Source organism: Equus przewalskii, chromosome 20 (genome assembly GCF_037783145.1).
Source record: "Equus przewalskii isolate Varuska chromosome 20, EquPr2, whole genome shotgun sequence".
NCBI lineage: Eukaryota > Metazoa > Chordata > Mammalia > Perissodactyla > Equidae > Equus > Equus przewalskii.
The window spans coordinates 35048439-35059861 of NC_091850.1; the positions used below are offsets into that span (position 1 = coordinate 35048439).

Consider the following 11423-nt stretch of genomic DNA (forward strand, 5'->3'; position numbering starts at 1 on the left):
GCAAGAGTAAAATAAGATAAGAATGGGAAAATAGTGTTGAGTTGGTTAGTGTCTTCATGCACAATTTCAGCAAAAAGTTATAATTTTAAAATAAAATTTGGTTAGGCTACACAGCATGTTCCCTTAGGAAATATTTTCCTCTCCTCACGCCATACAAGGATTAGAATTATCTGGAGAAATTCAAGGAACTCGCTCTGGGAGAACTAGGCAATGAGTCACTGGGGACATGGTCTACCCTTCTTCAAGAAAGAGGAGCTTGCTCAGCTCTTCCCATGGGAGGTGTGGCTAAAGCCAAATAAATTTCCCTTGGGCCCCAAGATATCTCTGGATGCTGAGGAACTCGTTTGTCCACATAACTCCTATAAGCAGCTGGTACCTCAAATACAGACTTCTTGACACCAAGCACAGTCTGTTCATCCCAAAGCCAGCAGCTTTCAAGTTTGAACTATAAAAAGAAAGAGTAACGAAGGGTGAGTCTTTCCCGTAAAAGTCAAGACTGACCATATCGGCCCAGCTGCACACTGGCGTTGCCATACATCTCTCAGTGTGGTAGTGGGGGAAGGAAGACCTGTGCATCTCTTCAAAATTATTATCATAAAATATACATAACATAATTTGTGATTTTAACCACCTTTGAGTATACACTTCAGTGACATTAAGTACATTCTCATTCTTGTGCAACTATCACCATCATCCATTGACAGAACTTTTTCGTCTTCCCAAACTGAAACTTGGCACCATTAGACAATAACTCCCCATTCCCACTCTCCCCAGCCTCTAATAAGTACCGTTCTACTTTCTGTCTCTATAAATTTGACTATTCTAGGTACCTAATATAAGTGGAATCGTACAGTATTTATCCTTTTTTAACTGGCTTATTTCACTTAGTATAATGTCTTCAAGGTTCATCTATGTAGCATGTGTCACAATTTTCTTGTTTTTTAAGGCTGCATCATATTCCATTGTATGTGTATACCACATTTTGTTTGTTCATTTATCTTTCAATGGGCATTTGGGTTAATTCCATCTTTTGACTATTGTGAATGATGCTGCAATGAATACGGATGAACTGATATGTGTTTTAATTTCTGCTTTCAATTGTTTGGGGCATATGCTCAAAACATGAAATTGCTGGATCATACAATAATAATATGTTTTAATTTTTGAAGAATAATTATACCAATTTCCATAGGAATTGCAGTATTTTACATTCCCACCAGCAACATATAAGTGTTCCAATTTCTACACATCTTCATCAACACTTGTTATTCCATTTTGTTTTCGATTATAGCCATCCTAATAGGTATGAAATATTCTCATTGTGTTTGTTTTTTTTTAAAGATTGGCACCTGAGCTGACATTTGTGGCCAATCTTTTTTTTTTTCTTCTCCCCGAGGCCCCCCGAGTACATAGTTGTATATTCTAGTTGTAGGTCCTTCTGGCTCTGCTATGTGTGCAGGCACCTCAGCATGGTTTGATGAGTGGTGCTAGGTCCATTCCCAGGATCTGAACTGGCAAAACCCTTGGCCAGCATAGCAGAGTACATGAACTTAACCACTCGGCCACAGGGCCAGCCCCCTCATTGTGGTTTTGCTTCAACCTCCTTTGCTCTTGCAGTTCCCTTTTCTATGCAAGTTTTCGTTTCCTCAATAAAGCCTATTTCTTAACACATGCTATGTAATAATGAGAACTTTGTCCCAAAGCTGTTACATGAAAGGTAGCAATACAATAAACACATTATCTTTGTCTTGGTCAATAAAATTTTTCATTAAATGCATAACATTTAGCTTGACTAATTAATAGTCCACCTGATGCTTCTTGTAACAATATTACTGTATTAATTCATCTATAACACCAACATTTTGAATAGTCATAACATAGAAGACATATATGATCCTTTTTTTATTGAGTTCATAATAGTTTACATCATTGTGAATTTCAGTTTTACATTATTTCTTGTCCATCACCATAAAGTGCCCCCCTTCACCCCCTGAGCCCATCCTCCAGCCCCCTTCCCCTGGTAACCACTGAACTGTTCTCTTTGTCGCTGTGTTTGTTTATCTTCTTCATATGAGTGAAATCATATGGTGTTTGCCTTTGTCAGTCTGGCTTATTTCACTTAACATAATACCCTCCAGATCCATCCATGTTGTTGCAAATGGGATAATTTTATCTTTTTTATGGCTTAGTAGTATTCCATTGTGTGTGTGTGTGTGTGTGTGTGTATACATACACCATACATCATATATGTATATATATATGTACATATGTATATGTACACCATACATCATATCTTCTTTGTGCAATCATCAGTTGATGGGCAAATGGATTGCTTCCATGTCTTGGCTGTTGTGAATAATGCTGCAATGAACATAGGGTTTCATACGTCTCTTTGCATTGTTGATTTCAAGTTGTCTGGGTAGATATCCAGTAGTGGGATAGCTGAGTCATATGGTATTTCTGTTTTTAGTTTTTTTGAGAAATCTCTATACTGTTTTCCATAGTGGCTGCACCAGTTTGCATTCCCACCAGCAGTGTATGAGAGTTCCCTTTTCTCCCCACCCTCTCCAACATTTGTTATTTTTGGTCTTAGTGATTGCAGCCATTTTAACAGGTGTAAGGTGGTATCTTAGTGTAGTTTTGATTTGCAACTCCCTGATGATTAGTGATGTTGAACATCTTTTCATGTGCCCATTGGCCATCTGTATATCTTCTTTAGAAAAATGTCTGCTCATATCCTCTGCTCATTTTTTTTTCTTTAAAGATTGGCACCGGAGCTAACATCTGTTACTGATCTTTTTTTTTTTTCCCTTTTCTTCTTCTTCTTCCCAAAGCACCCCAGGATATAGTTACATATTCTAGCTGTAGTTTCTTCTGGCTGTATTATGTGGGGCATTGCCTCAGCATGGCTTGATGAGCAGGGCCATTTCCATGTCAAGGATCTGAACCTGTAAAACCCTGGGCCGCTGAAGTGGACAGAGCAAATTTAACCATTTGGCCATGGGGTCAGCCCCCATCTGCCCATTTTTTCATCTGGCTGTTTGTTTTTTTGTTGTTCAGTTGTGCGAGTTCTTTATACATTATGGAGATCAACCCCTTGTTGGATATATGATTTGCAAATATCTTCTCCTAATTGTTAGCTTCTCTTTTTGTTTTGATCCTTTTTGTTTTGATTTTTGTTTACTTTCCTTTGCCTTGAAGAAGCTCTTTAGTCTGATAAGCTCCCACTTGTTTATTCTTTCTTTTGTTTCCCTTGTCTGAGAAGACATGATGTTCGAAAAGATCCTTTTAAGTTCAGTGTCAAAGAGTGCACTACCCATATGTTCTTCCAGAAGGCTTATGGTTTCAGTCCTTTATTGAACGAAATAGATGATGACATAAAGAAATGGCAAAATATTCCAAGCACGTGGATGGGAAGAATAAACGTAGTTAAAATGTCATACTACCAAAAGTAATCTACAGATTCAACGCAATCCCTATCAGAATCCCAATGACATTCTTCATGGAAATAGAACAAAGAATCCTAAAATTCATATGGGGCAACCCAAGACCCCAAATAGCTAAAGCAATACTGAGAAAAATGAACAAAGCTGGAGGCATCACAATCCCTGACTTCAAAATGTACTACAAAGCCATAGTAATCAAAACAGCATGGTACTGGTACAAAAACAGCCACACAGATCAACGGAACAGAATTGAAAGCCCAGAAATAAAACCTCACATCTACTGACAGCTAATCTTCGACAAAGGTACCAAGAACATACAATGGAGGAAAGATATTCTCTTCAGTAAACGGTGTTGGGAAATCTGGACAACCCCTTGCAAATAATGAAAGTAGATCAAAATGGATCATTACTTTTTAAGCAAGAAATGTTGAAGAATGTTAAAGATTGGAACTATAAGGGACATATGTACTTGGTTCTATTATTATAAATTCATTGTTTTTGCCTCTACACAGGCATATGTTGAAGATATTGCGGTTTCTGTTCCAGACCACCGCAATAAAGCAAATATTGCAATTAAGGGAGCCACACAAGTTTCTGGCTTCCTAGTGCCTATAAAATTATGTTTATACTATACTATATCTGTTAAGTCTACAATAGTTATGTCTAAACAAACAATGTACGTACCTTAATTAAAATATATTTTATTACTAAAAAATGCTAACCATTACCTGAGCCTTCTGCAAGTCCTAATCTTTTGCTGGTGGAGGGTCTTTTTAAAAATGTAGTATCTATGAAATGCAATAAAGCAAAGCACAATAAAATGAGGTATGTCTGTAATCCTATAAAATGTTCCAGAGTATCATTGAATATGGAAGGAAAAATCTCAACAAGCATCTTGTCTTGATAAAGATAGGAGAGCAGATGCAGCGAGGAATGATGTAGCTATTGGACCACTAGAATCCAGGCTTGCCTAGCAGGCCAGTAGCCATCACTGAGAGTGGATAAAATCAGGAGGGCATTAGATGTCCTGAATTAAGCACTTTGGTATTTAGAAACACCCAAGTGACTTTTTTTGTCTTTAAAACATGTTTCTCATAGTATAGACAGTTTAGACAGTTTGACACTTCTGTAGAAAGCTAAACTATGTTTTAAAGTGCATGTAAAGAATGAGAGCATTTTTTCGTGTGTGCGTATGTGCCGTTACTTCTACTAACAGAAAGTTATTGATACAAATCACTCCACTTTAAAACAAGTATTTCTCAGCTATTGGCTACCAATAAGCTAGGTTGTTTATGTCAGCACTGTTTACATTTAGTGTCAACATGAGTCTTCTTTTTTTAAATTTTGAAATAGACTTTGCAATGCTCGCACCATATTTTCTGTAGTGCTTGAAATGAACAATCGTCTACTTTTGCATATAGCTGCCACTTCTGTTAAGGGTAGTCAAAATATATGCAAAACTTAACGTGAACTTTTTATCTTGTTTATGTTTTGTTCTTGCAGAGGTCTAAAACAGTGTTTTCAAATGCCCTCTAGCAATTTCCTTCAAAGTTACTGATTATTAGCACAATATGAGCCTAATCATGTATATAAATTGAAGGATGATAAAGATTTGTCTTGCCTTGAAATTATGTGATATCCCTTTTGACAGCAATCTTATATCACCATTTATATATGATTCACTTGGGAAATTATAGTAAGTGATTAAAACTAATTTATTTTATTTTTGGCAAACAAGTTTTCCTAGCATCCTAAAACTTATGGTAGATTTTTCATACTTGAAGTTGGATTACCTAAAGGAATAAGTGCTTTTGTTTCTAAAGAAAATTAGATCACATTTTAGAATCAGTCAGTGAAAATTTTTAAAGCTTAAACAATGTTTCAATGGGGTCAACTTCTTCTCTGAATTTTGCTAAAATTCTCACCATTTCTCTAGTGAAAAAAAACGTAAAAATGAAAATCTTGTTCGTGGAACACTGAGAAGGCACATTACACCAAGGCATTCAGGTATTTTTTGGGTGGCAACCATAGTTCATTCCTATTGACACATCAGCATGAATTTGGGAAATAAATCCAAAAGTTATTATTGTGAATATGTTATAGAGAGATAAGTAAAATTCCAGAACAGTTGTGTTTGAAACACATAAGAGAATAATAGAAAACTATTTTGGGACAGAGAAAAGAAAAGAGCATGTGGAATAAGATATGTGGTTGGATTCTGAAATGATAACCTTGGTAGGAAATAATATTCATTTGTTTATTAGTGCCAGTCTTTTGCAAAAACTTTTTTGTTAGAAAGTTTATAAAGAGAGTTACAACCAAAGCTACTGTTTGTAAGGCATTAAAATCATCACTGATTTTTACCCAGTGAAGCCTCGAAAGTGTACAGTATTCAAAAAGTATCCAGCCTGCAGAATCACAGAGTTTCTTATTTAGGGTAGCTTAGTTAGGAAAATGTTTTTCTGACACAATATCTGAAATATTTAGAACCAATTTTACTTCTTGTTCTTTTGTGAAGGACATATGTGGACATCTCTACTTAACCATTCTAAGGTTGACATTTCAGCAGAAATTCAGCATTAAAAGTTCCAACCAAACTTTTTTATACTGATAAAATATGTCAAAAATGAAAGACACACATTCATGGAATTGTTAGGTGTGAACATCTATTTCATATTGCTAATAAAACATTCATTTCTTTAACTTAAGTAACGTTATGTGCATCTCGAGCTTGTTTTATTGCATTAGACCTATACTTTGAACGTCAATGCTCTAATCATTCTTCTAGAAATTAAATGCCATAGCAAGTTTTTAGTTTTCTATTCAATACTGTCAGATTCTAGTCTTTTGATAACTTACTATGCATCTAGAAATATTTAATTTGGAAAAATTGAGCAAACTTCTTTTGCACAGAATGAAAAACTTTAAAGTTTAACATGGATTACACAAAGGCTTTTCTTTTCAAAGGAGAGTGACTTTAAAAGCTTAAGAAGACTTAGCAAAGGTTTTCTGAAGATCAAATGCTTCTTAAATGCCCTTCTTTTGAGTGGTAATTTCTAAATTAATTGGAAGCATACAAAGTGGTTCTAAATTAATGATAAAAAAATCAACTTCAAATTATTTTAACTGGCTCTTTACGTTTTATATTAATAAAGCTCAGTTCACGGCATACCTTAAAATTTCTGATGATTTATCCAGATTAAGTTCATCCCAAGAAGAGATAATGCATTCTACACTCATTTGTGATAACTCGAACAATGACTGTCTTAGACTGAAAAAATTACTTAGACAGTATTAAGGTGCAGATGTATGTGAAAGTAACATTTTGCCAAAGATGATAAAATGTATTTTTGTGCTAGTTCTGATTTAGGGCTTTTGTACAGGATACTTCTTTTGTCTGGAAATGACTGTTCCCACCTAATTTTCTGGGTTACTTCTTCACTTTCACTTCTCGTGGAGGCCATACCTGACCATTCCACATCAACCACCCCAATCCACTCTGAAAACTCCTTGATCTGTTAGCTCTTTTTCAAAACTTATCAGTTTTTAATCTACTGTTATTTACTCTTTTATTTTCAGTATTGTTTATTGGTTGCCTCCCCTGCACTGCCAGAATTTAATTTCCTCAAGGGCAGAAATATTTGCTTGTCTTGTTAATTGGTCTATCCTCAGGACCTAGAATCATTTTTTGGAGCATGGTTGGAGCTCAGTACCCATGTGTCAAATAAAAAAATCAATGATCTAGGAGAAATTTCAGAAAACTTGCTGTCATAATCACATAAAAATATGTAACCTCTATGAAACAGCAATAACTAATCAGATGGGAAGAACAAGCTTAAATGAAAAGGTAATAATAAGATGAAAAAACAGATTTGAATGAGATTAAAAAAAACACTACTGAGGAAGTAAGAACCCAGCCTAAAAACTGCAGCCACAAATAGAGGCCATCAGACAAAAAGAAACATTAATATAATTATAAATGTTATAGCAATAACCCCTTTTTTGGTTAAATTCCTGAATCACAAGGCAAAGTATAAAGTCTGAGTTTAAAAGACAAACCATCTGCAAATATAGAAACAGTTAAAACAAAAAAAACAAATATTTAACCAAAAAATACTAAATATGAATGGTTATATATAAGGAAGTATATTTAAAAAGTGATAATAAAGGAAATGCCAATTGATATTGACAAATATTCTAGTCTAAAATAGGGATATAATTAGTCTGAAACCATTGATTAGCAGAAAAATATTATCAGAAGTACAAAGAGAAATTAGTGAAAATATAGTGATACGAGAAAAAGAAAAAAAACTTCAACATAAGATGGTGATAGCAAAAGGAAATAGACGTAATGAATTATCAAGCTGTAGACTAATCTTTCTATGTATCTATGTTCTCTGGCTACCTTTCTGTGTCCTATTTCTCTAGCATACTTTGGAAATTTTAAAATAAATCACAATACATTTTGAAAATTGTATAAATAATAAAGATTTAAGTCACATTTTCTTACCACAGTATTATAAAACTAGTAATAGACAACAAAATTTGATAAAATAAATGCAATATTATAAAGTTAAAACGTACACATTTTTGAATATTTGTTTAAATAAGAAAATAAAAGCTGAGTTTGTACATTTCTTAAAAATGTCCAACACAATTATGTACCTCAAAACTTAAGCATAAGGCTAGTTCAGAAAACTGTTTACAGTATCTACAAAAGCTGAACACACACTTTTCTAAAAATCATCAATTCCACTTCTGTACATACCTGAATCCAACACCAGCGCATCCACAGATTCACTGAAAGGTGTGCTCTAGAATAATTATAACAGCATTATTTGTGAGCCCAAACTGGAAACTACTGAAATGTCCAGTCATTGGAGAAGCCATAAAAAAGTGACAGATATTCACTTCATGAGAATTAATGATCTACAATGTATACAATGTATAATTTCTTTAATATTAAGCACAAAAAAAGAGAAGCAACACGAATGTTTGGTTTTAGAAGTCAGGAGAGTGGTTAACTAGAGTAGTAATTGGGAAGAGAATGTTCTAGGTTGATGGCATTCTGTTTTTGATCTGAGTCTGACTAAACAGGTGCCTTGATTATGAAGTCAATCCACTCATCTGAACCCTTTTGATATGGGTGCTATTCTCCACAGATACTATACTCAATAAAAACTTAAAAATACCTAGAAATTAAAAATGTCATTATCATGTGTTGCTTTTTATAAATAATTCATTAAAAATAAGTAGGAAAAATTTTTAAACATTACATGCTTTGAAAAACAAAAGAAAAGAAAAAAATAACTTTCAAAGACTTTTAAGATCACTTAAGTAAACAAAATCGTAGAGACAAAGAAGCATCAAGAATCAGTATGAGGGGGCCAGCCTGATGGTGTAGTGGTCAAGTTTGTGCTTCTGCTTTGGCAGTCTGGGGTTTGCGGGTTTGAATCCTGAGCACAATCTTATAGACCGCTCATCGGGCCATACTGTGGAGTCATCCCACATACAAAATAGAGGAAGATTGGCAACAGATGTTAGCTCAGGGCCAATCTTCCTCATCCAAAAAAAAAAGAATCATTATGAAAAAATAAATAATTGATAAGTTAAAAATAAACGATTTGAACATCAGGAAAATAGTGTTATTTATACTGGTTCTGTGGGCTTCATGGCAATAAACTCTTCTGTGAAGCATATGAAGACCACACCCAGGACAAATTCAATCTCACTGGGCTCAGTGAGCAGGTGCCTCACTATTGACAAGCTCTAGAATGGTCTTCGACATGGAGCCTGAGGAAAAGCTGAAAGACAGCCCCAACCAAAGTGACCTGATTAAGCAGGCAGCCGAGATGCTCTATGGATTGACCCAAGCCTGTTATATCCTCACCAAACATGGCATTGCCCAGATGTTGGAAAAGTACCAGCAGGGAGACTTTGGCTACTGTCACCCCATGTGTGCCCTGAGAACCAGACATCCCACGTGAGGCCATGGTGAAGTTCTACTGGCTCAAGTGCACATATGGGTACACACCTGAGGCACCAACACACAGACCATGCCTACGTCGGCACCGATTTCCTTCATGTGCTCTTCATGGTGCCTCCAGAGTCCTGGCCCGACCGTTCCACCAGCCAGTTTGTGTGCAGGCTTTACAGTTTCGAAATCCATCCAGTGGCCTACTAGCAGTAGTTCCAAGTCGACTGCAGCTTCAGGAACCCAGTCAAAATGATTCGCTGGTTCCTCACCCCAACTGTCCCTCAGTCTTTGAAACCCCCACTCCTTTGCTGTCACCTTTTCAGGAATCCTGTATGGTTTCTAGTTTAAACTAAAGGAATCATTGTTGTGGTGGGGACATGAAATAAAGTGGAAAAGGAAAAATAAAACTATTTATTCAAAATTTATATAAAATCTTAGATCTCTTTAGGAAATATATTTAAAGGGAAGGGCTTTATGTCTCCTGATAGAGATATTGAAAAATGATAGAGTACTACTGATAATTCCATGCCAATATGCTTAATTATTGAAGTTATTTTTATTAAAATACATTAGCAAAGTTGATTAATGAATGACAATATGAATAGCATAATAATAATGACAATTTTTTTTAATTACCATATTGAAAAGGTACAGGAATCATAAGGCTTTATAGAGAAATATTTTTTTTATCTAAAGTCAAGTAATTCTTAAGGTATTTAACCAGTTATGGGATATAGGTTGAAATGGGCGCTGCACATGTTAAACCACAAATTGAATAGCACGTTTTTAAAAACCAAATTTCAAATTTCACTAGTAAATAGCAATTAAATCTTAAGAAAAAATATTTTTATACCTGGTAAAATTTAATTAAATGTTTAATAAAATTGAAAAGGAAGTATAAATAACAATAGACATAAATAAACATGACTAATAATACATATCTCAATATATATATATATATTCCAAAATATTCTGGAAATTAATTTAACAGATTTAATATTGTAAATGTGAAAAGAAGCTAAAATTGAAGTATCTGGCCTAGCAGTTACTATAAGGTACTATAAAACTACATGTTTTGGCCTTGAAATAGAGAGTCAAGTTCAAAGATAATGAATAATCTAATTAAATAAGAATGTATGTGAAATTTGCAAATATCAGTGGGGAGAGATTAGATAATACCTTGAATTGAGAATTGGCTAATTATGTCAACTTGGGTTGATAAGCCAGAAATCTCTTAGGTGGAGAACCAAAATCCCAATCCCACCCCAGTGGAAACAAGCAAGGTGCCTATCTGGAGAGTGTCCTTAGCCACCAAAACCTGGCTAGGCCAATTGGATGACCAGTGAATTCACCACTTCTATGTGAGAGGCAACAAACATAGACGCTGTAATGCCCAGATTCTTCACAGCATGTTAAGAGACACTGTTTGCTAAGCTCCATGTTGCTCTAGTTTTTCTCATAGTATAAGTGTTACTATCTTTTTAGTATTTTATAAAGGTAAAACTAAAATTATATTTAGAGTAGATTCATTTAAAAATATTTTTTCTCAGGGCTGGCCCTGTGGCCGAGTGGCTGAGTTCGCATGCTCTGCTTTGGTGGCCCAGGGTTTCGCCAGTTTGGATCCTGGGCATGGACACAGTATCACTCATCAAGCCATGCTAAGGTGGCATCCCACATGCCGCAACTAGAAGCAACCACAACAAAAATATACAACTGTGTACTGGGGAGCTTTGGGAGAAGAAGAAAAAATAAAATCTATAAAAAAAAGATTTTTTTCTCAAGATTTTGTTTGAAAAAAATGTATTTACTGTTGCTTCCACTCTTAGAGGGATTAATTGAGTCTCTTACTGTTAAATAACACATACCTAAAATCAGGAATAATTTATTTCTTAATCTCTTGGGTTACGAATCATATTGTCTTGCTTCAAACCCTCATTCTGACACTTTCTAGTTTCATGATCCTGGGAAAACATACTGAACCTGTGTTATACTCAATTTGT

General features: G+C 34.9%; 1 pseudogene; it reads left to right on the plus strand.

Annotated features, from left to right (window-relative positions):
• Nucleotides 1–9074: 9074 nt before the first annotated feature.
• LOC103550442 (casein kinase II subunit beta pseudogene) lies at nucleotides 9075–9630 on the plus strand (annotated as a pseudogene).
• The last annotated feature ends 1793 nt before the right edge of the window (nucleotides 9631–11423 follow it).